General features: G+C 45.1%; 1 non-coding gene across 1 annotated transcript; it reads right to left on the bottom strand.

Moving 5' to 3' along the window:
* Nucleotides 1–10,064: 10,064 nt before the first annotated feature.
* Trnac-gca (transfer RNA cysteine (anticodon GCA)) lies at nucleotides 10,065–10,136 on the bottom strand. The gene has a single exon. It is a non-coding gene; the product is annotated as a tRNA-Cys (tRNA).
* Between the last annotated feature and the right edge of the window lie 15,612 nt (nucleotides 10,137–25,748).

Genomic DNA, 25,748 nt, shown 5'->3' with positions numbered 1-25,748 from the left:
GAAATGTCATAGATCCCTGGATGACATCGTCTCAGTGCAAATAGTCAATGAGAAAACAAACTCTGCAGCATTACCGCAAATATAAACTGGTTTCCATCAGCCAAAATTGTTACACCTCGAGATCCACGATCCAGAAGCACATTTGAGTTTTTTAAAGTATTTTGTGCATCAAGTATCTCTATAATTACTTGTAGACTCTTCGTGAGGATGGTTAGAACAATAAAGACTACTATGATCAAATCTAAGATCCTACATTACTCCACAACGTATTTTGACAACTGCAGGTGTAGGTGCGAACTTTTGCCCCGCATTACTCTATGTACTACTGAATTGTCAAAGCAGTAGTTTCTATTCCAAATGTCATAAACACTAAATTTACGTATATGCGTCACCAGCCTTTTGTGTTCAAATACAAGTCAATACCAAAAATCCACTATTGATCGTGTTTAGAAAGATTTTCATGATACTAAGCCAAAAAACAAAAATAAATGTGGTCGCCTTACGGAATTGAGTGCCAAACAACAAAAAAAAAAAAACTGCTGTCAAGTCTAGAATATAAAGTCTTCAAACTCGTAAATTGGCTCGTTCGTCAAATGTTGTAAAAAAACAACGATCTCTCAAAAATGTCAACGTGCATCAAAATATACAAAGTAACAACTTAAAAAATACCAAAAAAATATCGCCGTGCACTTTGTCATAAATACTCCAAATGCGCATTTAACATCCCCTGAAACTCCCTGAAATGCTGGAATCCCATGTGACCCCTTGAAGTGCTTCTGGCGCCCTCCCTTACTCCCCTGAGACCCTCTGTAAAGCCACTAAAGTGTTCCTGAGAGAACCATTGGAGCCCGCTGAGACCTCCTAAGTTACCCCAAAGACCTCCTGATCCTGAATTGTCTCTGAGACCTACTGGTACCTCCTGAAACTCCCTGGGACCTCCCAGAAACGCCCATGAGATCTACTGGTACCTCCTTAAACACCCTGAAATGTCCCTATAGACCCCCCCCCCAGAAACACCCCAGGACTCACAGAAAAAAACACTGAAACCCAGATGAGGATGTACCTGAGCTTTTTAGGGGAATATCCGTAAATAAAAAGAGAATCGTGGTAAGTACTGTTCCTTTGAATTCCACTAAGAATTTGCATCCTTTGACAGATACGTATTTCGACCTCAACTGTAAGCTCGTCTTCAGTGTCTTGTACTTGACTCGACTCAAGTACAAGACACTGAAGACGACCTTACAGTTGAGGTCGAAATACGTATCTGTCAAAGGATGCAAATTCTTAGTGGAATACAATGGAACAGTACTTAACACGATTTTCTTTTTATTCACTGACACCCCCTGAAGCGCCCCTTAGACTTCATGGTACGCCATAAAACCCACCTCCTGGGACTACCTGAAAAGCCCTTGAGACCCCCTCAAGCGCCTCTGAGACCACCTGGTACACTTTGAAATTCATTGAGGTTCCCTACAAAAACCACTGAGATCTCCTGGTACTACCTGAACCTTCCTGAAATGCCCCTGGGTCCCCACTGAAACAACCTGGGAGGAGTTCCATGATGGAGATGAAAAGCCCCTGAGACCTCCTAAAAAGCGTCCCATCGACTTCTTTGAACAACCCTGAAATCCTCTGAGCCCCCTGAAGCCGCCTTAGAACCCCTGAAATTCCCTTGAGATTTCCAGAACTACCCTGAGTCCTCCTGAAATGCTCCTGAGAAACCGAGGAACAACTCTGAGACCCCCTGAATCACCTTTGAGGACCCTGAAACATCCCTGAGAACTCCCAACTCCCTGAGAACCTCTGAAACTACACAAAAGCGCTCCTGAGACTACCAGAAGCCCACTGAGACCCGCCAAGACGCCCCTAAGACTCCCTTAAACACCTTTTAAACCTCCCGGTACTCCCTGAAAATTCTTATGACTCCTTTGAAACGCCCCTGAGATCACCTGTTACTCTCTAAAGCCTCGTGGAACGGCCCTGAGACCTCTAGGTACCCCCTGAAACCCTCTTAGACAACTTCTAGCACCCGCCCCCCTTGACCCTGAAATCCCCTGGAACACTTCTGATATCCCCTGAACTGTCCCGGAAATTCTCTCGAACTCTCCTGGAATCACCTTAGGCTTTTTTTTTTTTTTTTTCCTTCTAAACCATAGGGGGATAAATCTGCTCATCAGACACCCTAACAGGAAGGTTAGGGTAGTGTGGGGATGAGGCCGTCTTCTACAATGCCGGTAGAAGCCAGGACTACTCTCTCCTCGACCCACTAAAACACATTCCTATGGTCGCCAAACCCTACGTCTCTCCGGAACCACCAAGAAGGTATTGCTTCAGAGAGGGGCTAGTGCATATCGCACCCTCAAGGTTAGCTGCCGTAGCCTAGCAGCAACGAACATCGATGACTCGCTCTGGAGAGTCCATCACGATAGCATGCTGGCGCTTAGCCAGTTTCCCGAGTGGTCCTCGCCACTCCCTTTGTCCTCGGAAGGCGGGCAGGGTCAACCCCGCCCGCGCCCTACTGCTGAGCGGACATCAAGAACTGATGCCCACGTGCAACCCGATCTGACCTGCCCGCAAAGGAAGGGTATCACTACCCTTCAGGCCCTATCAGATGCACCCGTAGGTTGCAGACAGCAGGATCTCACCTACCCCGACCCTTGCCGGGGACCCCTTTCCAACCGCGGGCTCAGATCCAACCCAGTAGACCGACGCCACGACAGCACCGCTACCGGGACTTCCTCTCCGCGGCCACTTAATCGCTGTAAGGGTCGATCTCGACCGCAGGGCACCGGTATGACCTACGAAGCCGACTTCGAACCCCTGGACCACCTCTTGTACTGCATCTGGACTAGCCATTCTCCGAGTCCACGCGCCACCTCCTCTGTAGCTCCCAGACGATATGGGTGATTGCCGTTGAAACGGCATTCCAGCTAATCTCATCCCTACACATTCTCTGGACCAAGTTGTCCGGAGTTGTGTCCTCCCCGCATGTGGCAAGCATGCGGTCACGCATTGTGCGAAAACGCGGGCACACGAACAACACGTGTTCCACCGTTTCCTCTAAACCATTGCACACTGGGCATTCGGGAGAATCCGCATGCCCGAAACGGTGTAGATACTGTCGGAAGCAACCATGACCTGTAAGGACCTGTGTCAGGTGGAATGAAACTTCCCCATGGCGCCTATTAATCCAACTATCTACCCTCGGTATCAACCTATGGGTCCACCTTCCTTTGGTGGAACTGTCCCACGCGCGCTGCCATTTGACCATAGAGGCCATCCTGACAGTCTTGCGTATGCCTCTTGTGCCGCGCATTTCGAAGCACTCCATATCCTCACTGATAAGAATGCTGATGGGCACCATACCAGTAATGACACAGAGAGCGTCGTGTGACACGGTACGGTACGCGCTTGCAACCCTCAGACACATAAGCCTGTAAGTACTTTCCAGCTTCCGTCGGTAGCATTCAGTACTTAGCGCGGTACCCCACGCCGGGCCGCCATACCTAAGTATGGACGTAGCAACACTAGCCAGAAGCTTGCGCTTACTGGCGTACACCGCTGAGCTATTGGACATCATCCGGGACAGTGCCGCAATAGCTGTGGAGGCTCTTTTACAGGCATAATCGACGTGGCTACCGAAGGTAAGCTTATCGTCGATCATCACGCCCAAGTGCTTGACAGAGCGCTTCGACAGGATAGTGCACTCTCCTACACTGATCTCCGTCTGCTGCGCCGACTGCATGTTGTTAACAACCGTCACCTCTGTCTTGTGGTGAGCCAGCTCCAGTTTTCTGGACCGCATCCACGCCTCCACAACCTTGATCGAGTGGTCGGTAGTCAACTTCACCTCCTCGATCGTTTCACCGTAGACTTCGAGCGTAATATCGTCGGCAAATCCGACAATCACCACTCCCACTGGGTACTCTAACCTCAACACCTCGTCGTACATGACATTCCATAACACCGGACCCAGGATGGAACCTTGCGGGACTCCTGAGGTTATGTGAAAGCACTTCCGACCCACCTCCGTGTCGTATACTAGTACGCGATTCTGGAAGTAGCTTCCGAGAATCTTGTACAAGTACTCCGGTATCCCCAGACGCAAGAGCGCATCGGCAATAGCAGCCCAACTGGCGCTATTAAATGCATTCCTTACATCCAGAGTCACTACCCCGCAGAAGCGAATTCCCCTCCTCTTAGGCTCGAGTGCTTTCTCGGCGGTTTTTGTAACCGACAAGATAGCGTCTACGGTGGACCTCCCCTTCCGGAAGCCATACTGGTTGCTCGAGAGACCATTTGCGCCCTCAGTGAACTTCAACATTCTATTGAGGATGATCTTTTCGAGCACCTTCCCCGCCGTGTCAATCAAGCATATTGGTCTATATGCCGACGGGTCTCCGGGTGGTTTCCCCACCTTTGGCAATAGTACCAGGCTCTGCCTCTTCCAAGCTTCTGGGAAAACTCCCTCGTCCAGGCATTTCTGCATAGCAGACCTGAACATCTCGGGAGCTTCTGCAATAGCTACTTTTAAGGCCAGATTCGGAACTCCGTCCGGACCTGGGGCCTTACCTACGCTAAGGGACTTAGCTATCCCCGCAAGTTCCACATCGGTGACCCTTTCCTCATCGCCAGCCCCAGTCCCCGGCTGTCCTACGAAAGGAGGCCAAGGACTAGGATCATGACGCGGAAAAAGTCCTCCAATGATCCCCTCCAACATCTCTGGAGATTGCTCTGTAGGAGCCATCACACCTCTCGTCTTGGCCATAACGATCCTGTAGGCATCACCCCACGGGTTCGTATTGGCACTCTGACAGAGACCCTCAAAGCAGGCCTTCTTGCTTGCTCTTATCTCGGTCTTGAGCGCGGCTTTTGCAGCGGCGAACACCACCCGCCGTTCGTTTCGCTCTTCCTCTGATCGTGCTCGCTGCATCCGCCGCCTAGCCCGTAGGCAGGCGCGGCGCAGGTCCGCAATCGCGTCGGTCCACCAGTAAGCCGGTGGCCTCCCATTTCTAGGGTGGACTCTCCTAGGCATGGTCGCATCACACGCACGTGAGAGCACCGCTACCAGCTCGTCGCCGTCTAAACCGAGTAAGTTTCGCTCACGGCGGAGCGCTTCCCTAAATACCTCTTCGTCGAAGTATGATGTCTTCCACCTACGAGGGCTTGGCATTGGCCTAGCCGCCTCTTCTTCTATCCGCTGTCTGCTATTGTTGTAGTCGATACTGTAGCGAACCGCCAGGTGGTCGCTGTGAGTGTAGCCATCATCTACTCTCCAGTTCGAACTACTTGTTAGGCCAGGACTACAAAAGGTCACGTCAATAATTGACTCCGCTCCGTTTCGACTATAGGTACTCTTGGTACCGACGTTAGCCAAGTCGACATCTAAGATGGCCAGTGTTTCTAGCAGGATCTGACCCCGCTGGTTCGTGAAACGGCTTCCCCATTCCACAGCCCAGGCATTAAAGTCACCCGCTATTACCACCGGCCTTCGCCCTGTTAGCACGGTCGTTAAGCGGTCCAGCATTTGCGTGAACCGTTCGATCGGCCACCGCGGAGGCGCATAACAGCTACAGAAGAAGACCCCGTTTACTTTGGCGACCACGAAGCCCTCATAGGTAGTAGACACCAACTCCTGCACGGGGTATTTACCCGTCGTCCATATCGCCGCCATTTTCCTGGTCCCATCCGAGGCCCAGTTGCCGTTGCCGGCGGGTACTCGGTATGGGTCCGAAATGATGGCGATATCCGTCTCCCACTCAGAAACCGCCTGACAAAGCAGTTGCTGAGCCGCATCACAGTGGTTCAGGTTCAGCTGCGTTACCTGCACTGTGATTTGTTGCTCACTGCGGCTTTCTTAAAGGCCGGGCACCCTGGACCACCCATCGCATGTCTGTTTTTCGAGGTTTTCCCGGTACAGATCATGCAGATGGGCGGACTCGTGCAGCTTTGGGCCTTATGACCTTCAGCGCCGCATCGCCTACACAGTTTGCGCCTGTCGGGGCCTTTGCAGTCCCACGACTTGTGTCCTGGTTCCAGACACCTGAAGCAAACCTCAGGTGGCTCGTGGAATGTCAGGTGACATACACACCAGCCCACCTTAATACTCCCTACTTTAACGGACTTTTTAACATCCGCCACAGGTAGCTGAACCAAAGCTATCTGTGTCCCTGCTGGCCCTCTCCGTAGCTTGACGGCTGCGGCGGCCACCTGCACATCGCACTGTTGCCGCAGTGCCGTGACGAGCTCCTCCACTTCGGTGATCTCGTCAATGTCTTTGACCTTCAGAGTCGCCTCATGTGTCAGAGCCCTCACCTGCACACCTTCGCCAAGGACCTCTTCTGCCAGCCTTTTGTAGGCGGCGCCCTTGTGCTCCTTCTGGCGCTTCAGCTCCAGGATCATTTCACCCGTACGAGTACGTCTAATACTGCGTACGTCGGCTCCAAGACCCTCAAGCTTGGCGTCGCTTCGCATCGTCTTCAAGACGTCCGAGTACTTGGACTGTTCCGTCTTGATGACGATAGCGTCGCCTTTCTCACGCCTGGCACCTGCCTTCCTACGCCTTGGATTGGCGTCCTTCACTTCTACCTGCGGATTCACCTTCTTCTTCTTCTTCCGCTCTACCTTTGTCCAAGGAGGGTCTTCTCCTTGGACCGCCCTGCTCTGTGGCTGCTGAGGGCCCACCATTGGTCGCAACCCCTTGTTCCCATCAATCCGGGACGGGCCGGCCTTTTCAGGCCCACCCTTCCCAGTTTTCCGGGAACCCTGGCTGGGGTCCGACTTTCCGGCATAACCACCGGCTTTCGGGGTTATTATACGCCTGGCCTTGCGGGCGCCGCCAGACAGCTCCTCACCTGACGGCTGCCTCGCCCGCTTCTGCGAATGCTTGACACGTTTGTCACGAGCATTCGCATCCACACTCTTCGGACTACCCGCGAAAGAGAAGGCCTCCGTTTGCGTAAGCTTAGACGCTTTCTCCTTTGCGGGTTCCGCCGCTGCCGCAGCCAGCAACGCGACCGCGTGCTCCTGCTTGGCCTCATCGACTGACGCTCTAAGCCGAAGCAAGGCCGTTTTCAGGTCCTTACTTATATTCGACTTAGTTGTCGCGAAGTCAATAATTTTGCCAAGCTGCTGCTCAGCTACCTCCAATGCGGGCCGTCCTTTTCCTGCTACTTGGCTGATGGCCCTCAGCAACCATGCTCCGTCCATAACCTCCGCCGGCTGGCTTGCCGTGGAGTGGACAGGAGCTCCCACGCTTGAGCTGCGTAAGCAGCTTCCAGCACCTGACTCCTCGCTTCTCCTTGTTGGAGACCGCATCAACCCGCTTCTTGCGAAGGGGTTGATCGCACCACTACTACCTGTTGCACTTGTTTTAGAAATTTGTTTACTCATATTTGATTCCCACGAGTCGCACGAGAAATAATGTCCACCACGCCAGAGCTCTGCATTAACGCGGTAAGGGACAGCTTACTGTGGGGGGTGCCCAGGTGCCCCACAGGCTCCGTTAAAGATCGAGCATCTTTTTCACCCCCTCGATCACTCATTCCTCGGCACGGGTCGCTTGACACCTTGAATTGGGGTTAGTAGTCCTATTCTTAGCCGGCAACTACGCGGCTGACTCGCAAGCGGGGGGGTGCGTCAGGCCCCAGGACATCCGTCCCTGCTGCCCCTGAATCACCTTAGGCTTAGACCTATTGAAGTGCCTCCCCAAGTAACCAAAAGTTCCGCTTCCCATGACAAAATGCACTTTCAAGTTCCGCGAAGTTCAGATAAAGTTCCAAACGGAACTTTCTGGCTGCTTAAGAGGCTAACGATGAGCCTTGCTGGAACTTCGGTCACAAGTTCGGGAAAGGCTAATTGTTAGCCTCTTAAGCAGCCAGAAAGTTCCATTCGGAACTTTATCTGAACTTCGCGGAACTTCAAAGCTGCTTAAGATGCTATGTCAGAACTTTGTCGGAACTTTCAAGTTCATAGAAGTTCAGTTCAGTAGCATTGTGTTTCAATGAAGATTGAATTTATTTCTTTTACAGAAAACAACTGTTTAAGCGTACACGAATAAAAGACAAATATGAATTTATCAAATCAAAGAATACTAGGCTTGAGCAAAAAAAAAATTGCCGCCCATCGGATTCGAACCGACAGTCGCTGCGTGAGAGCCCTACGCTCTACCACAGTACTACAGCTGCGATTGAGTGGACAGCAGGTAAAGTCTGACTTGAATCGATTTTCTGCCGGCAGCTAGTTTTGCACATTTGTACAGTAGTGAAATTAGCTTGACTTTGTCAAGTGTCTTCAGCAGCGCAGCGGTAAGTCGGCAGGCTATCACGCAGGAGAATCCAGTTCAAATCTACATAGCAGCGACATATGGGAAAATATTAATTATCAGTAGCAATTTCCAGACGTGAATCACAAACCCCCCCCCCCCCCCCACCAACAAAAACAGGGTGGTGTGATTCTGAAAAACACATTTTTGTTTCTGCATGAATTTTGACAAAGTTCTGTCAGAAGCTGCTTAGAAGGCTATCCAGCGTGCTTATGTGAACTTTCAAGTTCCAAAATTACTTAAAAATGAAGCTGCTTAGAAGGCTAATGAGCGACCTCGAACAAGCTGCTTAGCTTATAAAGTACCCTTTTATCTGAACTTTTGGTTACTTGGGTCTGAAGCCCAATGGAGCGCCCTTGGGACCTCCCAAACGCTTCTGACACCTTTGGCACCCCTTGAAACCCCTGGGAACCCGTTTAAACATCCCTGAGATCTCCTAGTCTCCTCTTGAAACACCCCTGAATCTTCCCTTTGCTCCCTCGTTGCCATAGTTGCCGTCATTATTACATCACAGACAAACAGACGTAACACCTTGAACGATTTTCATGGAAATCCATCGCCCAGTGCACACTACCATCACCTGGTGGAAAAGTTGCACGAATCACTGTGTTGTGCAATATCGTCAACAGAAGGCGCTAGGGTGAAACGTCAAACGCATAGAAAAACGATGCGCGCGCCTCTGGTTGTGAAAACCACAACTGTGAAAATTGAAAATGATTGTTAAAAGCATGGTCGATGGAAATTTCGCAAGTGTTACGTCTGTTTGTCTGTGATTACATTTTCATTCTTTATTTCACCAACGAACCTAACCTCAAAATGACTGACAGTTCTAAGGTCATTTTGACATATGTAACATGAGCATGAAAAGGACGACAACAAGATCGATAAAGCAGAATGATCCGTCTTTTTCGTGCATGTGTGTGGTCTGTCAAAATGACGTCAAAAGTATCAAACATTTTCATGGCTAGCTTTGTTGGTGTAATGAAGAATATGCACTATTCTTCATTACACCAATTGACCTAGCCTTGAAAATGTTCTCAGGTTACTTGACAATTCTTCATTACACCAACGAACCTAACCTCAAAATGACTGACAATTCTCAGGTCATTTTGACAGATGTAACATGAGCATGAAAAGGACGACAACAAGATCGATAAAGTAGAATATATGATCCGTCTTTTTCGTGCATGTGTGTGGTCTGTCAAAATGACCTGAGAATTGTCAAACATTTTCATGGCTTGCTTTATTAGTGTAATGAAGAATTCACACGCAAGCAAGATCATGTTCAAAGTTTCTTTGACTTAGGCGCTGTCCATAAACTACGTAGACTTTTTTTTAGGCCATCTAAGACCCCCCCCCCTCGTAAACTTTTTTTCATACAAAATTTTCGAAATTTGTATGAAACGTAGACTGTGGACAGACCCCCCGTCCCCCCCTGAGTGTCTACGTGGTTTATGGACAGGCCCTTATTATCTTTTGAATGAAACCTAGGGTTTTGAAATCGGACGCAAATTGGCGGAGATATGGGCCTAATAAAATGACTTGTTTTTGAGGGGATGACCCCAAATATTTGATCGAGAGTGTATTTGGTTCAAATGATAACACTCTTTCGACCTAACGGACCAAATTTGGCCAATCTGGGGGGGACATGGTACATGGTGGCTCCCGTATGAAAGATTTTTCTATGGCGATGGTAAGAAACTGTTTGGAGATGTCCAACATTCAAAAACATTTTTTTTAGAGGGGACACCCGGGTTTGAACCGGGGACCTCTCGATCTGCAGTCGAATGCTCTACCACTGAGCTATATCCCCTTCGATGATTTAGTGTGATTTTGAAAATTAATAAAATAAAAAAAGTAAATAAAATAAATAGGGTATTTTTTGTGCCATCAATAATCTCACGCTTCCATATTCATCCTATTTGAAAACAAGCGATTACGGCACCGATTGATTCCTTTCTTTTTGTTTTCATGGGTGCTCACTAGACTGGGTCAACAAAGTCGATTTTTTGGAACAAAGCTTTTTCGATTCATTTTAGTGTCCAAAGCAACTGTGCAAAATTTGGGAGCGATTGGTTGCTTCCTCGTATTCCGCATTGCGATTGAAATTTGTATGGAATTTAGTATGGGAAAACGTGCTTTTTTGCATTTTTCTCACAAATAGAATATTTCGTCTAAAACGATCTAATTAATGACGTTAAAGTATAGCCTAGGATATGCCGAAAAACTTTGCCAAAGACCGCAAGGTGATCCGACGCTTGTGAAAAAAGTTATAACGTACAGATTGCCCGGTGGTGCTTAAAATTTAACATGTAAAGGAATAACATCAATAATAAAATCTCAGTTTTTGGCCTAAGTTACCAGGCGAATAACTTTTTTCACAAGCATCAGATCACTTTGCGGTCTTCGGCAAAGTTTTTCGGCATATCCTAGGCTATAGCCTAGAAGTATATATACTTTAACGTCATTAGTTAGATCGTTTTAGACGAAAAATTTCAATTTATGAGAAAAATGCAAAAAAGCACGTTTTCCCATACTATATTCCATACAAATTTCAATCGCAATGCGGAATACGGGGACGCAACCAATCACTCCCAATTTTTGCACAGTTGTTTTGGGCGGTAATATGGATTGAAAAAGCTTTGTTCCGGATTGATACGATCAAATTTAAAGTTACTCCATACAACGTTGACCCACTCTAGTGCTCACTTTTAACAAAAAATAAGAAAATAAACAAAAAAAAAAACAGCGCTTCAATCCTTTGTTTTTCGTAGAATGAAAATGGGAACCACATGCTTAATAAGGGAACCAATACCCTATGTGAAGATGTACAAATAAAATAAATAAATTATTTAATTAAAAGCAACAATATTTGTTTCTGGAAATAAGTCCATCGATGTATAAATAAAGTTTCCATCATAATTAATTTATAAAAAAAATGATGTTGGTGTTATTCATGATGGAGTTGAGGTGCCAGTTAAAATTAAAAAAAAGCGAAATTCGGGGGTTACTAGAAAACATGAATAATGAAAATCAACGATCTTCACCGAGAGATTAATTTTGTTTTCAAAACATACTAATTTTTTTTGCAAACTTTCTTTGACAAATCTCTAAAATATTTCGAAAGGGGTGAAACAAAAGTAAAATAAACTCCAAGACAAAATATCTGAAAATATGTACCAGAAATGACAAGAATGATTTGGCATATTGTTTGGGCTCGGCCGTGAACCCAACGTGTGTAGATGGAACGATGGACTGAGGGAACGGAACTCCTGGACCAATTCCAGGTTGAGAAGGGCGGGAACAAATAACACAACTGCTGCTATGAACTAACTTTATTGCTATTGGCTTGATATAATGTTCGGACTTCTTGATTGGTTGGCTTCCATCTTGTTTACTTCGTGTCCAAATTGGTAATGGCGATCTCTGGCTTGGTTGTCCCCTTTTATATGCCAAGGAGCCCATCTGCCGCGTAGCGGTTGCTAACGCCGTTGTTGATCCGGGTTGTCGTTATTTCACAGGTAACTGCGATGGTACGCGCGAACACATACATATACAGGCAATTCTTCATTACACCAACAAAGCTAGCCATGAAAATGTATGACACTTCTCAGGTCATTTTGACAGACCACACACATGCACGAAAAAGATGGATGATAGATTCTACTTTATCGATCTTGTTGCCGTCCTTTTCATGCTCATGCTACATCTGTCAAAATGACCTGTGAATTGTCAGTCATTTTGAGGTTAGGTTAGTTGGTGTACTGAAGAATAATTGATTGCTCGATATAATATGTTCAGTTATGTGGAGCTAATGCAGGTAAAACATTTACGAGTCAACTATCTAGGCATAAAATTTACACAAAAACGCCTAAAAATAATACAAACACAAGTTTGATACATTGCTAAGTCTTTTTGTCTCGGTACATTTCAAACATACTAGTAAACTGGGGCCAGTCAATGAGAGTGTTTATAAATTGTGTCTCAACTGCCGTGAAGTAAAATATATAATAAAAAAAGTTTCATTCATCACCACAAGTCATGAATGAAGCTAAAAACGGTGCGTTGCGCACCAAATGCAAACAACAACAACTAGAAAAACTGATTTCCGTTCCAAAATCCTTGTTTTGAAATACTGACCCGTCGTACGTGCCATCCAACGGCATTCTGGTCTCCAGTCTAATCGTCACCCGTACGAATAAACGTGAGCCTCCTGTTTGAACCAATTTTTAGACCTTTTGTTAGCAACATTCCAGTTGTTTCGTCCACTGTCGAGTACGACTAAACTATCATATGTAGAATAGATCCGGAAAATGTCTGATTCTGACGTAGTGTGTGGAATACCGCTTGAAGTTTGTTTCCTAGTTTGAAAATGCTGATTATCTTCTGAAGTTATAGTATTGGCACAGACAAGTTGGCTAGAACATTGACAATTTCGCTTTTCCTGCTCGATCAGTCATTAACCGATTCAATTAAGTGTTTTATGTTTTGAAAACGGCTGCCTTCAAGCTTTAGGGTTTATCTTCAGCAAACTTGTAAAAAGATAAAAACTACAGTGGAACAACTTTATGTGACTTTGTCATGTGACTATGACATTTTGATTATGAGAATATCACGCTCTCCAGCGAGAACGATCATCGGCAAATATGTGTTTCAATGACCATTTTGCTTGCGGTGTCATTAAGCCTCAAGACAACCCCCACCCTCCCTACCTTTTCAACGCATTTGATCTTTCATTGCTTTTGCACTTGCAGTACTGATCGATTCAATCGCCATGTGGCCCATGTGACTATACAGGGGATAGACAAAATGATCGGGACAGGCAAAATTTTCACTTTCCAAAAAATGTTCAACTAGCTGTAACTTTTCGAAAAGTGCATCAAATATTCTCAAATTTTTACTGTAAGTTCTTCAACTAGTTGTGTATCAGTGGACAAAATTTGGAAAAGATCGGACAATTTTTCACAAAGTTATAAAGATTTTTGGAAAAGATAAAATTATCCGATAGCCAACTTTGAGCTGTTATATCTCCGGATTCAATGAGCCGATTGCAATGAAATTTTGTCCATTTAAGACTTATATAATGAACTCTGGAAAACATTTGACTTAACTTGAAATTTTAAACAAGCGAAAAAGTTATAGCGATTTTATTTTTTTCAAGATTTCTTAGTAAATTGATCTATTTTTAATATACATCCCATTACTGTTTCAATTTATTGGCGGCTATGTTGTTACTTTCCTTCAAAACGCATTTATATATAAGTCAATTAGAGGGAAACTAAATGAACTATAATTTGCATCTTGAATTTTGTAACGATGTTGATGTTTTGGATAATTTGGTGTTTTATTATAAAAATAATCTAATCGTTATAATTTTCTTCCGTGTTAAGAATATTAAGTTAAGTCAATGGTTATTCATAGCTCATTATATAAGTCTTAAATAGACAAAGTTTCATTGCATTCGGTTCATTGAATCCGGAGATATAACAGCTCAAAGTTGGCTATCGGATAATTTTACCTTTTTCAAAAATCTTTATTACTTCGTGAAGAATTGTCCGATCTTTTCCAAACTTTGTCCACTGATACACAACTAGTTGAAGAAGTTACAGTAAAAATTTGAGAATATTTGATGCACTTTTCGAAAAGTTACAGCTAATTGAACATTTTTTGAAAAGTGAAAATTTTGCCTGTCCCGATCATTTTGTCTATCCCCTGTAGATCTGCATAGCTACCAGTCAGTCCAATATCGGTGGGTATAAACCCATTACAAATACCTCAACGCTGCTATCGGATTCCATTGTTTACCGTAGCACACTTTCTCCCTCGAGGTCTGAGCTGCTTGCTATACATACTGCACTTTAGTAAGCCGGTCAGAAACACGATCCTGCAGACAAAACACGCGCGTGTGCAAATATCGAGGAACTGCAAAAGTGCACCACGGCAGGCAGGCAGTCCGGTTGGTACGTGATCTTTCCACCGGTTCAACGCTGATCGCCATTTTATTACCTACCTACTGCACTATACAATACGCTGCACTGCATTTCTGCGCACTGTTCGTTCATATCCTTATACATACTCATGATGTGCGTTGTACGATGCAATTGCAGAACCCGCAGAAGGGCATCTACGGAATCGGACCGCCTGCATCGATAAACTAACCCTTTGTGTGGCAAGAGCCATTTTCAGAGGAATGGGCCAGCCTGAGCGGGCAAAAGAGACGTTTGCATGCATATGCAATATAAATCCCGTCATTGCAGTTTCTGGAGAATCTGAGAATCGGTTAAATCAGTCGAATGAGACGTGAATAAAGGGATGCATTTCTAGCCCACCGAACGGCTCGGTAGATACAAGAAAAAGGAGACGACGCATCAAGTGGAAATGAATGCAGTCCGCTCGGAGGGTGGCAGCGTTGGGCGACGCCCATCGGTGGGCGGGGCCTAGCTTCTGTTGATGTGTGAGTTGGTATTTTACTCTCTCACTCTCTTCTCTCTTGGCTCCGTGCTGCGTGCAACCACGCTAACTTTTTGCGAATCAAACTAAACGAGGATGAACGCAAGACCAACGCATAAAATATTTGCTCGAATTACTTCAAATTTCACAAAAATAAAATTAAAGCTGTAGAAGGAAAAAACGAAAAAAGATGTATCATAATTCCACAGACAAAAATTCTATCAATCAATAAATTATACATAGTAAAAAATCTTTTGTGTCGAAGCAAGTTAGCGTGCCTAAAATGAAGCTGAAGCAGAGGGGAAAATGTTCATTACACGTAAAAATATTACTACACAGTATTTTTTTTTTTTAGTTTATCCCAACTGTGATCCCAACTAAATTGTCCGCATTGCGGAAATTGTCCAGATGTGCTATATGAGCCGTTTATTTAAAAAATTATAACTTAAGAACAGCATGAGAACACAATGTTTTTTTGTCAAATCGTCAGTAAATGAAAATTGTTTTCCACTAAATTTTTCACTGTTGAGGAAAATTGGTTAAAAAAATCGGAAAAACTATTGGAGGCCCGAAAAATTCTTATAAACAGAAAGGGAATTACATAAGCTACATTCTGTGAAATTTCCAAGATGTGGTTTTTCTCCGTTCCTTAATTATGACCAGTGGAAAATGTCCAGATGTTGGTTGATTTTTGACGTCTCTCCCAACTAACATTTTTGCTGAATAAGACCTTAAAAGAGCTTTCTTCCGATTGCATTTGTACTATAAGCTCTTATGTAGCTAATTTTGTTAGTAGGGCTATTATTGATTTGCACAAAATTGGTCATAACTCAAGAACGGAGAAAAACCACATCTTGAAAATTTTACAGAATATCTATATTTGTCTGTCTGTCTGTCTGCCCGGATAAAAAACTACCATTCATTACATGGTAAATATTATTAACAAATGATTGGTTTTATTGTTCACAATAAAACACATAGTAGATATATTGTTACATTTTACAATAGAAATCAAGCCCATATAGTTCGTACAATAAGTGAACATTTGCTTTATTAGTGACTAATTGATTCGATTGTTTTTTAATAGTTCTATAATAATTTAAAGTTACTATCAGTAAAAATTAATTTAAGTTGTTTTTAAATAATTGCAAAAGTGCCTGCAAAGTTCTCATGGACTTTTTATTGAAAAAGAGTTTATTTCTCAATTACACTTAAAAAAAATTCGTAACAAATAAATAACAATAAATATTATTGTTGCTTGGATCATGTTTGTATAATCAAATACAAAATCACTTGACATATTTTTCATAGTTTTCGTTTTAAATTTGAGTACAGTAGATGTTTCGGTCATCGAATGTTATTCGCTAAAACTTCAACGACTGACAGACGTCAAGCCGTGTTGGCAGAGGAAGCTCTCAATGAATAACTGAGGAATGGATCACTAAAATAACTAAAACGGCCGCTATGAAATGAACAGATAGCGCCACCGTAGCCTTGTGTGTTCGACGTAACTCGACTGCTGTCACTGTGTTACCGTCCATATATGGTGGCGCTTTTGTTTTGATGCGGTGAGTAGCGGAAAAGTCGGCTTCAATGATCCATTACTTACTGTGGAATTTGTCACCACTCTATTTAGCAACACTGTTTGATTTCTGTGTGCTTTAAGCTAGAATCAGTATGTTTCATCTATATATATAAAAATGAGTTTGAAGTTTCTTTGAGGCAACAAAACTCAAGAACGGCTGAACCGATCGGGATGACTTTTGCAGGGTTTGATTCGTGTTCATGGTGGCTGTGTTTATATGTAAAAAAAAGTTACGAAACTCAACTAAAAAGAAGAGCAATTGTAAAATTACTGAAATTGTTATGAGCGGGGAAGAAATTCAAAGCGATCACAATAAAACCAATCTAGAGTGCGGTGCCAAAATGACTCCCCAGCAGTTGTCAAACAATCACAACGAAAATGGCAGTACAACGTCTGCCGGGACAGCTAGTTTATTATAATGCTTGATGATGCTACATATAAGGCTACTTACAAATTTGGTGACTCAAATCAACTGGAGAAGGATGGCGTGATCTTCCCGAATTAGATATCGTTTATATGTATAAATCCAACTAACGAATAATAATAGTGAATTATAATTTTGCCAGTATGATCCTGAACTACTAATCTTACCAACAACGATCTGATTATAATGTATTGTTTAAATGCACTTCTCGTAGGTTACATGTATTTATAACTTACATTTGGAACTGAAAATAGGCTAATTTAAGGATCAACTAATCATATAAGTATAATATATTTTTACCATTGAAAGAATTCAAAGAAAAGATTTTACAAAAGTATCACGCTATGGAGCCGACAACTATGATGTTTGTTTCTTCTACTTTACGATCAATCATCTAGTTTTGCCAACTCATGATCAGTGACAATCTCCATTGCTTCACTCGAACGATTGTCTCCGGAGAACCATGGGTATGACTACAATCGGCAGCGTTGCCGCAACGAAGGGGGTTGTCGGCACATACCCCTCCCCGTAAACCTAGTTGTGGATCCGGAACTCTAGGCATATCTGATCTAGGTTTACCCTTGTCCAAGACATCCAGTACAGCTAGATTGACGACTGCTCTCCGGATGACCCCCGTAGACGTTTGCACTAACGCCTGTCTACCATCTCGCCCAACGTAGACTTCCGTGATTCGTCCTCGAACCCACTGGTTTTTCAGCTTCCCGTTGACGACAAATACTAAGTCTCCAACTTCAATATCTTTCACGTCCTGAAACCATTTGCATCTTCGCGTGATGACAGGAAAGTACTCTTTTAGCCATCGGTTCCAGAATTCGTGGGTAATGTATCTGGCTAGCTTCCAGCTGCTTCGAAGTGTTGAGCGACAATCTACTGCTTCTGAAGGAAGGAATTTGGAACCAGACGAGTTACCCAGCAGAAAATGATTGGGCGTCAGAGCCTCATCGTCTGCAGATTCGAGCGGAACGTAGGTTAGCGGTCTGGAGTTAATCATTGCTTCCACTTCTAGCAGAATCGTTTCCAGCGTTTCTTCGTCCGGTCTACGTGGTCCTTCTATTATCGCTCCGATTGCCACCTTGACTGATCGAACGAGTCTGTCCCACACCCCACCCATGTGCGGCGTTGCAGGAGGGATGAACTTCCACACTGTCTACGGTGTTGTAAACTTCTCTACCATGGCCTTCCTCGTTGTCTCGGAGAGTCTCTGTAGTTCGTTACATGTTCCTTGGAAACACGTGGCATTGTCGGTCCAGAATTCTCTCGGAAGACCACGACGAGAGACGAAACGTTGTACCGCCATGATACAGGACTCTGTGCTCAAAGAGTGCACCACCTCCAAGTGTATAGCCCTGGTGGTCAGGCAGGTAAACAGTGCCACCCAACGTTTAACATTGCTTCGGCCTACCTTGACCAGAACTGGGCCGAAGTAGTCTAGCCCTAGGATGTCTAGCCCGGTGGACGCGAACGGTTGAACGAAGGCAGTCAACCGAGGTCAACCGTATTTCTGGGAGTGGTGCCATCGCTGGTGGTTTTGGGGCCGCCTTTGCAATGCGACACCATGCGCAGTAGGGTGGCCCACACTTATATGAAAAACAAAAATTTCGAAAAATACCAAGTCTTACCTCCTAAATCAGTTGTTTAGGACTCCCAGAAGCTATGATCAAAATTTGAGCAAAATCGGTTGTGCCTAAGGGAGCGCTCAAAACGCTTGAAGTTTGTATGGGAAAACTTGGCCAAATGTATGCAGAAATTTTAAGTTTTCGAATTTTGCCGCTAGGTGGCGCTGTAAGCTTTCAATAATCAAACCCTATGGTATTATTGTAGATGAGTATATGCCAAACAACTTTGTCGAAGACCGCAAAGTTATCCGACGGCTGTGAAAAAAGTTACACCCTAGGCAAAGTGAGGCAAAGTATTGAGATTTTATTATTGATATTATTCCTTTTTTACATGTATTGGAAAAATAACAATAAAGTTTATCCTCACTTTTCCTAGGGTATAACTTTTTTCACAGACGTTGGATCACTTTGCGGTCTTCGACAAAGTTGTTTGGCATATAGTCACCTACAATAATACCAAAGGGTTTGATTATTGAACGCTTACAGCGCCACCTAGCGGCAAAATTCGAAAACTTAAAATGTCTGCATACATTTGGCCAAGTTTTCCCATACAAACTTCAAACGTTTTGAGCGCCCCCTTAGGCTCAACCGATTTTGCTCAAATTTTGAACGTAGCTTCTGGGAGTCCAAAACAACTGATTGAGGAGGTAAGGCTTGGCATTTTTCGAAATTTTTGTTTTTCATATAAGTGTGGGCCACCTTAATGCGCAGTTCTTCGCAACTTGATCGACCAGTCGTCTCAATGTCGGGATGTCAAAGCGTTGGCGAATTTCATTCACGATTGTCTCTCGATTGGCGTGACGAAATCGACGATGGTACCAATCGACAATCAGAAACGTGATTATGTGCTGTTTTGGTAGAATTACTGGATATTTTGCTTCCAACGGTGTGTACGGTGCGGCTCCGATTCGGCCACGACTGCGCAAGACTCCTCTCTCATCAATGTATGGCCACTTGGTGTAGAAACCGCTGGATTTCTCTACTACGTTGTGACGGAGTTCGGGGGGACCGTGCGATTTCATAAGAGTTGCAACTTCATTAGGGTATGCTTCGGTTTGTGCGGTTTTCCAGAGAAGTTCTTCGGCGCGCTGCAGTTCGGCACTAGTCAGTACTCCGAGCTCTAGAGTATAACCACTCTTCTTCCGCCTGACGTTGTCAGGAAACCGTAGTGTGTAGGCCACTGAGCGGTGTAGTTTTGCCCATGAATTGAAGCGAGAAAAATCAAAGATTGGATCGAAGTGAGCGAAGTTAATGTGGACAGTCCGCAGTTCTTCTGACGTTGGCGTTATCTGCCGTTGTTTCGGCCAGCTATCCTCGGTATCGCGAAGAAAGTTTGGTCCTTGAAACCAAGGACTATCCATTGCTAAGTGTGGTCCAGCACCCCACTTGGTAGCTAAGTCGGCTACGTTAAGCTTCGTCGGCACCCATTTCCATTCAGTTTGCTCCGTTGAACTTAGGATTTCGCCGACACGGACAGCGACGAATTTGTGGAAACGCCTGTGATCCTTGGAGCGAATCCACGCAAGTACTGTTCCAGAATCGGTCCAGCAATATCGACGATGAATCGAAAACTCGTGCTGGTTCTGTATGGTCTCCAGCAGGCGTACTCCTAGGATGGCCGCCTTCAGTTCGAGTCTAGGGATTGAGATTGTTTTCAAGGGAGCAACTTTGGTCTTTGCGCCGACAAGTGCCACTTGTACGCCGCTTTCAGTTTCCAATCGGAAATACGCAACAGAGGCGTATGCCGACTCGCTAGCATCGACGAACAGGTGAAGCTGAAGCCTGTCAAGACTTGGTGGAAAGGGCGCGGGAAAATAGCACCGAGGAATGCGAACTTGGACCAGTTGATTAAAGAGACTCGACCATCGCTGCCACCGGCCTGTAATGTCGTCGGGAATCTGTTGATCCCACTCCGTTCCTTTCGCCCACACATCCTGCAGCAAGATTTTACCGTGCACGAGAAAAAACGAGATGAACCCGAGGGGTTCGAACAAACTCATCACCACTCTGGCGATTTCACGTTTGGTGGGAACGTGGTTTTCGGCGAGTATGTACTGCAGGTCTTCTCGCAGGCCTAAAGCGTACACAAACACATCTTCGTGAGGAATCCACTGCATGCCCAGCACTGATTCTGACTTCTCTCCTCACTCCAAGTCCAAACTTTTTGACTCGCAGTCCGAACTTGCTCCGATTCCCTCCAGAACTTTCGCTTCGTTGGATGAGAAGTGCCGCAGTGTAAATCCACCCTTGGAATGCACAAGCTTCACCTCGTTGACTACCGAAATCGCTTCCTGGACGGTCTCAAAGCTATCCAAGTAGTCGTCCACATAGTGTTTGTTCATGACTGCAGCTGCTGCTCGCGGATACTCCCCAGAATGTTCCTCGGCGTTGAGGTTCTTTATGTACTGTGCAGAGGCCGGAGAGCACGTGGAGCCAAATGTTGCGACGTCCATCACGTACACATCAGGGTGATCCGCTGGGCTGTTGCGGAACAGGAATCGTTGGGACTGGTTGTCGGGAGTGCGTATCCTTATTTGATGGAACATCTCCATTATGTCCCCACAAACGGCGATGGGGAATTGGCGAAACTGGCTAAGAACCTTTGGAAGAGGCGTTAGCAAGTCGGGACCCTTGAGTAACTTGGAGTTGAAGGACACGTTGCCCACCTTCGCCGCAGCATCCCAGATAAGACGTACTTTCCCAGGCTTTCTCGGGGTAGTAACAGCTCCTAGGGGTAGGTACCACACCCGTTCTGCATCGACTGATGTCAATTCGGATAGACTTGCTTTGTGCGCGTACCCCTTATGCACATATTCCACGATTTGTTCTCGCACACGACGCTCCAGCTCCGGTTTGCTGACAAATTTCCGCTCCAGCGCTTCCAAACGACGTACGGCCATGGGGTAGCTGTCAGGAAAACTGGGGTTATCGGTTCTCCACAACAGTCCGGTTTCATAGCCGGATCCGACCAGCACCCGTCGTGTCGTATCCGTCAGGAGCTTTTGGGCTCGCTTCTCTTCCTCGGATTCCGGAATACTACTTGTCCCCGATAAGCCCACATTCTCCAAGGTGAAATAATCACGAAGCTGCTCGTTTAGCTCGCGATCACCGTCCGAAACTGCACCGACATCGAAGCTAACGATGGCCGTACGAAATGGTTGACCAGGAATGCAGCCATAGATGCTCCAACCCAGCCTACACTTTGCACCGATTGGATCTCTTGGTCCCCCTTCACGCAGCTTCAACGGAACACACAACCGTAGATTGTCCAGCCCTATCAACAACTTGGGTTGGACGAGCTCGTAGTCTTCTAGCGGAAGACCACGCAGGTGAGGAAATCGTTTCGCCAAATCTCCATATTTGAGCGATTGTGAGGGTAGGACAAGCTGACTGACCGTGCGAGCATCAATCAACTTATGCCGGGCGGTACTACCTTTGCCGCAGATCTCAAGCTGTACGCGCTGTGATGTGGGTTCTTTTCGCTTCACGTTCCCGGTCCACTGAAGGGTTAGTGGTTCTAGCTGACCATTGGCCCCAAGCTGCTTCGCAATGGACTCCTCCAGTAGAGTGTAGGAAGAACCCTCATCGATGAAGGCGAAAATTGTTTTAGAGAAACCGTCGCTGAAGAGAACGACTGGAACGATGCGGAAGAGCGGCCACTTGCAATCCTCTGACGACACGTGGCTCGCAGACATTCCTACATTTTCGGGCAACGGAGAGGAGGTGTGGAGAAGAGTATTGTGCCTTTGGCGACACCCTTCAATGCCACACCCATTCCAAGAGCGGCACGGCCACTTGCCGTGGCTGTTCAGGCATGTGCGACACAGCCCCTCCTGCTGAACGAATTCCCAGCGTTCGTCCACTGTCGCACTCTTGAACTGGTGACATTCTGCAACTCGATGCCCAGTCCGGTCGCACGCTACGCAGGGCTTGCTATTCTTAGCGCTGGTGCCGACGGATGGCCCGCCAGAAGCTGCAGGGTTTCGTTCAGTAGCATGGGTATAAACGATCCCGATATCTCTGGATTTACGCTTATCGCCTCTCGATCAGTGTCGGAAGCTCGAATGACACTTCGCTCGCTGCAGTCACTAATCCCGACATGAAATCCGCAAAAGTTTCCAACGTTGCTAGTTGGTTCTTGTTCTTGTAGATGGCCCAATCCAATCGCAGGGATCCAGGCAGCTTTTCCACGAGCTCCTGCATCAATGCCGGGTTCGAAAGATGATTCAACTGCTCGGCGGCCTTCAGGTGATCCACCAGATTCTGTACCGAGAGTCCAAACTGGATCAGCGTCTCCAGTCGATCATGTCTGGGCGCAGGAACTTGCTGAATCTTGTTTAGTAGCGACCGAATAAGAAGCTCTGGTCTTCCATAAGGTATGCGCAGGGTCTTGATGACGTGCGGCACACTTGCTGGTAGCAGCAGCCGGCTGCGTACGGACTCCAAGGCGTTACCCTTCAAACACCGCTGCAGGCGGACCAGATTCTCCGCATCCGAATAGCCACAGGTGGCAGTGGACTATTCGAAGTTGGTGATAAAAATCGGCCAATTCTCAGGATTTCCTCCGAATGTAGGAAGATCCTTACCAAGAACCTGCCGCGCGGCAATTTGAACTTGTGAGAGTGTATGCGGATTACGTGTAGTCGCTGGATCGGAACCATTTCGCATCTCTGGAGCTGCTGCATGCAAGAATCGCGGAGAATTCGGCGAAATTGAGAGCGCGCTGAGATCGGGAATCTGAGATGTTGGGTTGACTGGTGCATCCAGTGGGTCCTGATCGACAGACTGTATTTCGTTGTTGTCGTCGCCCTCCGGTGGTCCTTGCAATCCTCCAACATTCTTCTGCGAACTTAGCCACTTGTTTACCTTGTCGTTTGAATCCGGAATTGAACCGCTTCTGCTGCTCATCGACGCTGCATGTCGGATGATGGCTTGACGTTTCTCCAAGGACTCCTTGCGAACCTGCATCTGCTTCCGTTTCATTTCCAGCTTCTCCTGCAGCTTCCGGTCACGGAGGAAACTTTCCTCCTCTGCAAGGCGAGCTTACGCTCTTCTTCAAGTAACTGTCGCTTCTTGATCTCCTCCTGCTCCTGAAGCTCCATCTCCATCAAGCGCTGTTCTTCCTCAACCAGCTTCAATTCTTCCTCCAATAACTTTGCCCGAACGCTGGAGCTCACACTTTTCGGCGGGTCAGGAACCACTTTACCCTTTTTCGAATGCGCTTTAGAACTCGCCTTCAAACCTTTCGATTTACGCTTTTCCTCGCCCGGAGCGAGAAGGGCACCTCCGCCGGACGTTCCCTGATTGGCCGAAAACTGCTCACAGACATACCTGACGTTCGGTTGTTTCACCTCACCGCCAACTCCAGCGCATCCGAAGTGCTCCCACCGTCGGCAGACACCGCACTGGACCATTTCGCTCTCTGCTGCATCGGGCCGGTCACAGGATTGGCAGTTCCGAGGGGTCGTGAGGGGCTGGGGTACACGATTATCCATCCTAGTTACCACAAATTTCTTAAAGAATGTGGAATTTGTCACCACTCTATTTAGCAACACTGTTTGATTTCTGTGTGCTTTAAGCTAGAATCGGTAGGTTTCATTTATTATAATGCTTGATGATGCTACATATAAGGCTACTTACAAATTTGGTGACTCAAATCAACTGGAGAAGGATGGCGTGATCTTCCCGAATTAGATATCGTTTATATGTATAAATCCAACTAACGAATAATAATAGTGAATTATAATTTTGCCAGTATGATCCTGAACTACTAATCTTACCAACAACGATCTGATTATAATGTATTGTTTAAATGCACTTCTCGTAGGTTACATGTATTTATAACTTACATTTGGAACTGAAAATAGGCTAATTTAAGGATCAACTAATCATATAAGTATAATATATTTTTACCATTGAAAGAATTCAAAGAAAAGATTTTACAAAAGTATCACGCTATGGAGCCGACAACTATGATGTTTGTTTCTTCTACTTTACGATCAATCATCTAGTTTTGCCAACTCATGATCAGTGACAATCTCCATTGCTTCATTCAAACGATTGTCACCGGAGAACCATGGGTATGACTACAATCGGCAGCGTTGCCGCAACGAAGGGGGTTGTCGGCACACTTACAGAAAACTAGCGGAAAAGCAGGTTTAGCCAAGTGAGGATGTTACGACAAGAAAAAGGTGAACAATGATTTTTCTAATGTTTTTCAATAAATTAAAGTAAATAGTAAACTAACATTGATAATAATACAAATACAATTAGTTTAATGGGGTCAATTGAGCCGATGTTAAAATAAACATGCAATAATATTTGTTGTTATGTAAACAGATTTCGCCTTTGAAAAACCAAAGAATTCATATTTCTCGGTAACATTTTTCTCCAGCATGTACATGTAATGGCCACATGAATTGTGAACGATTTATCATACGACCTGAGGTCTGACTTGTGATATTTGACAGTTATTTGAAAAGATTGAAGATAGATCAAGCAATACATACCAGACAGACATCAGAGTGTTTCATTCTTATCATAAAATGTGCATGTCATTCCGGTGGACGTTAGTGCTCGTAAATGCTGGATATAAATGTTAGCGGGAAATATAAATTCTATGGATTTTCAAAAGCGAAAACTGCTTACAAATAACCGAGCAAATAACAACAAATATTATTGTATTTTTATTGTAACAACGATTTATTTGACGCCATTCAATTAATTGTATTTGTATTGTAAGAACAATGAAAAAACATTAAGATATATTGTTATCTTTTGAAAATTGCCCTAAAAATGTCTCATAAAAACACAATACATTCTATTGTTTTTCGCGAAAAAGTGTATGAAAATTTTCTCAAAATTTTATGGTTAAGATACATAACGACCACAATTTTTTATTGTAAAAGTGCCATTTACCTACCATTCGCCGAATGGTATAGAACAATAGGGGTGATGGTGAGTGTGCCGTGTAAATTACAATATGTTTAATGGTGGTTATTTTTCGAAAAAATGGTGTTGTAACAATAAAATTTATAGTATTTTTATGATATTTTTAATCAGGGTGTCTGTCTGTCTGTCTGTAGCTGTCTGTCTGGTATAGCGCCTCCACTTTGTACGCATAAGGCACTTCTACTGCATCTTATGCGATGTAACTTTCCCGCATAAAAGAAGGGGAGACTGAGGAGACTTGATCCCTGGGGAGACTTGTTCCCCCCATACTTGCTCGGAATCAAAAACAATTTTCTTCTAGCATATTTTTTCCAAAACTACTCCTGGACAAACGACTATGTTTTGGCTACAAGTGATTTCGATTGTACATTGCATTAT

This window comes from Aedes albopictus, chromosome 2, assembly GCF_035046485.1.
Source record: "Aedes albopictus strain Foshan chromosome 2, AalbF5, whole genome shotgun sequence".
In the NCBI taxonomy this organism is placed as follows: Eukaryota; Metazoa; Arthropoda; class Insecta; order Diptera; family Culicidae; genus Aedes; species Aedes albopictus.
Note: the sequence above shows the minus strand (reverse complement) of the source record. Positions and strands in the feature narration are given on the sequence as shown.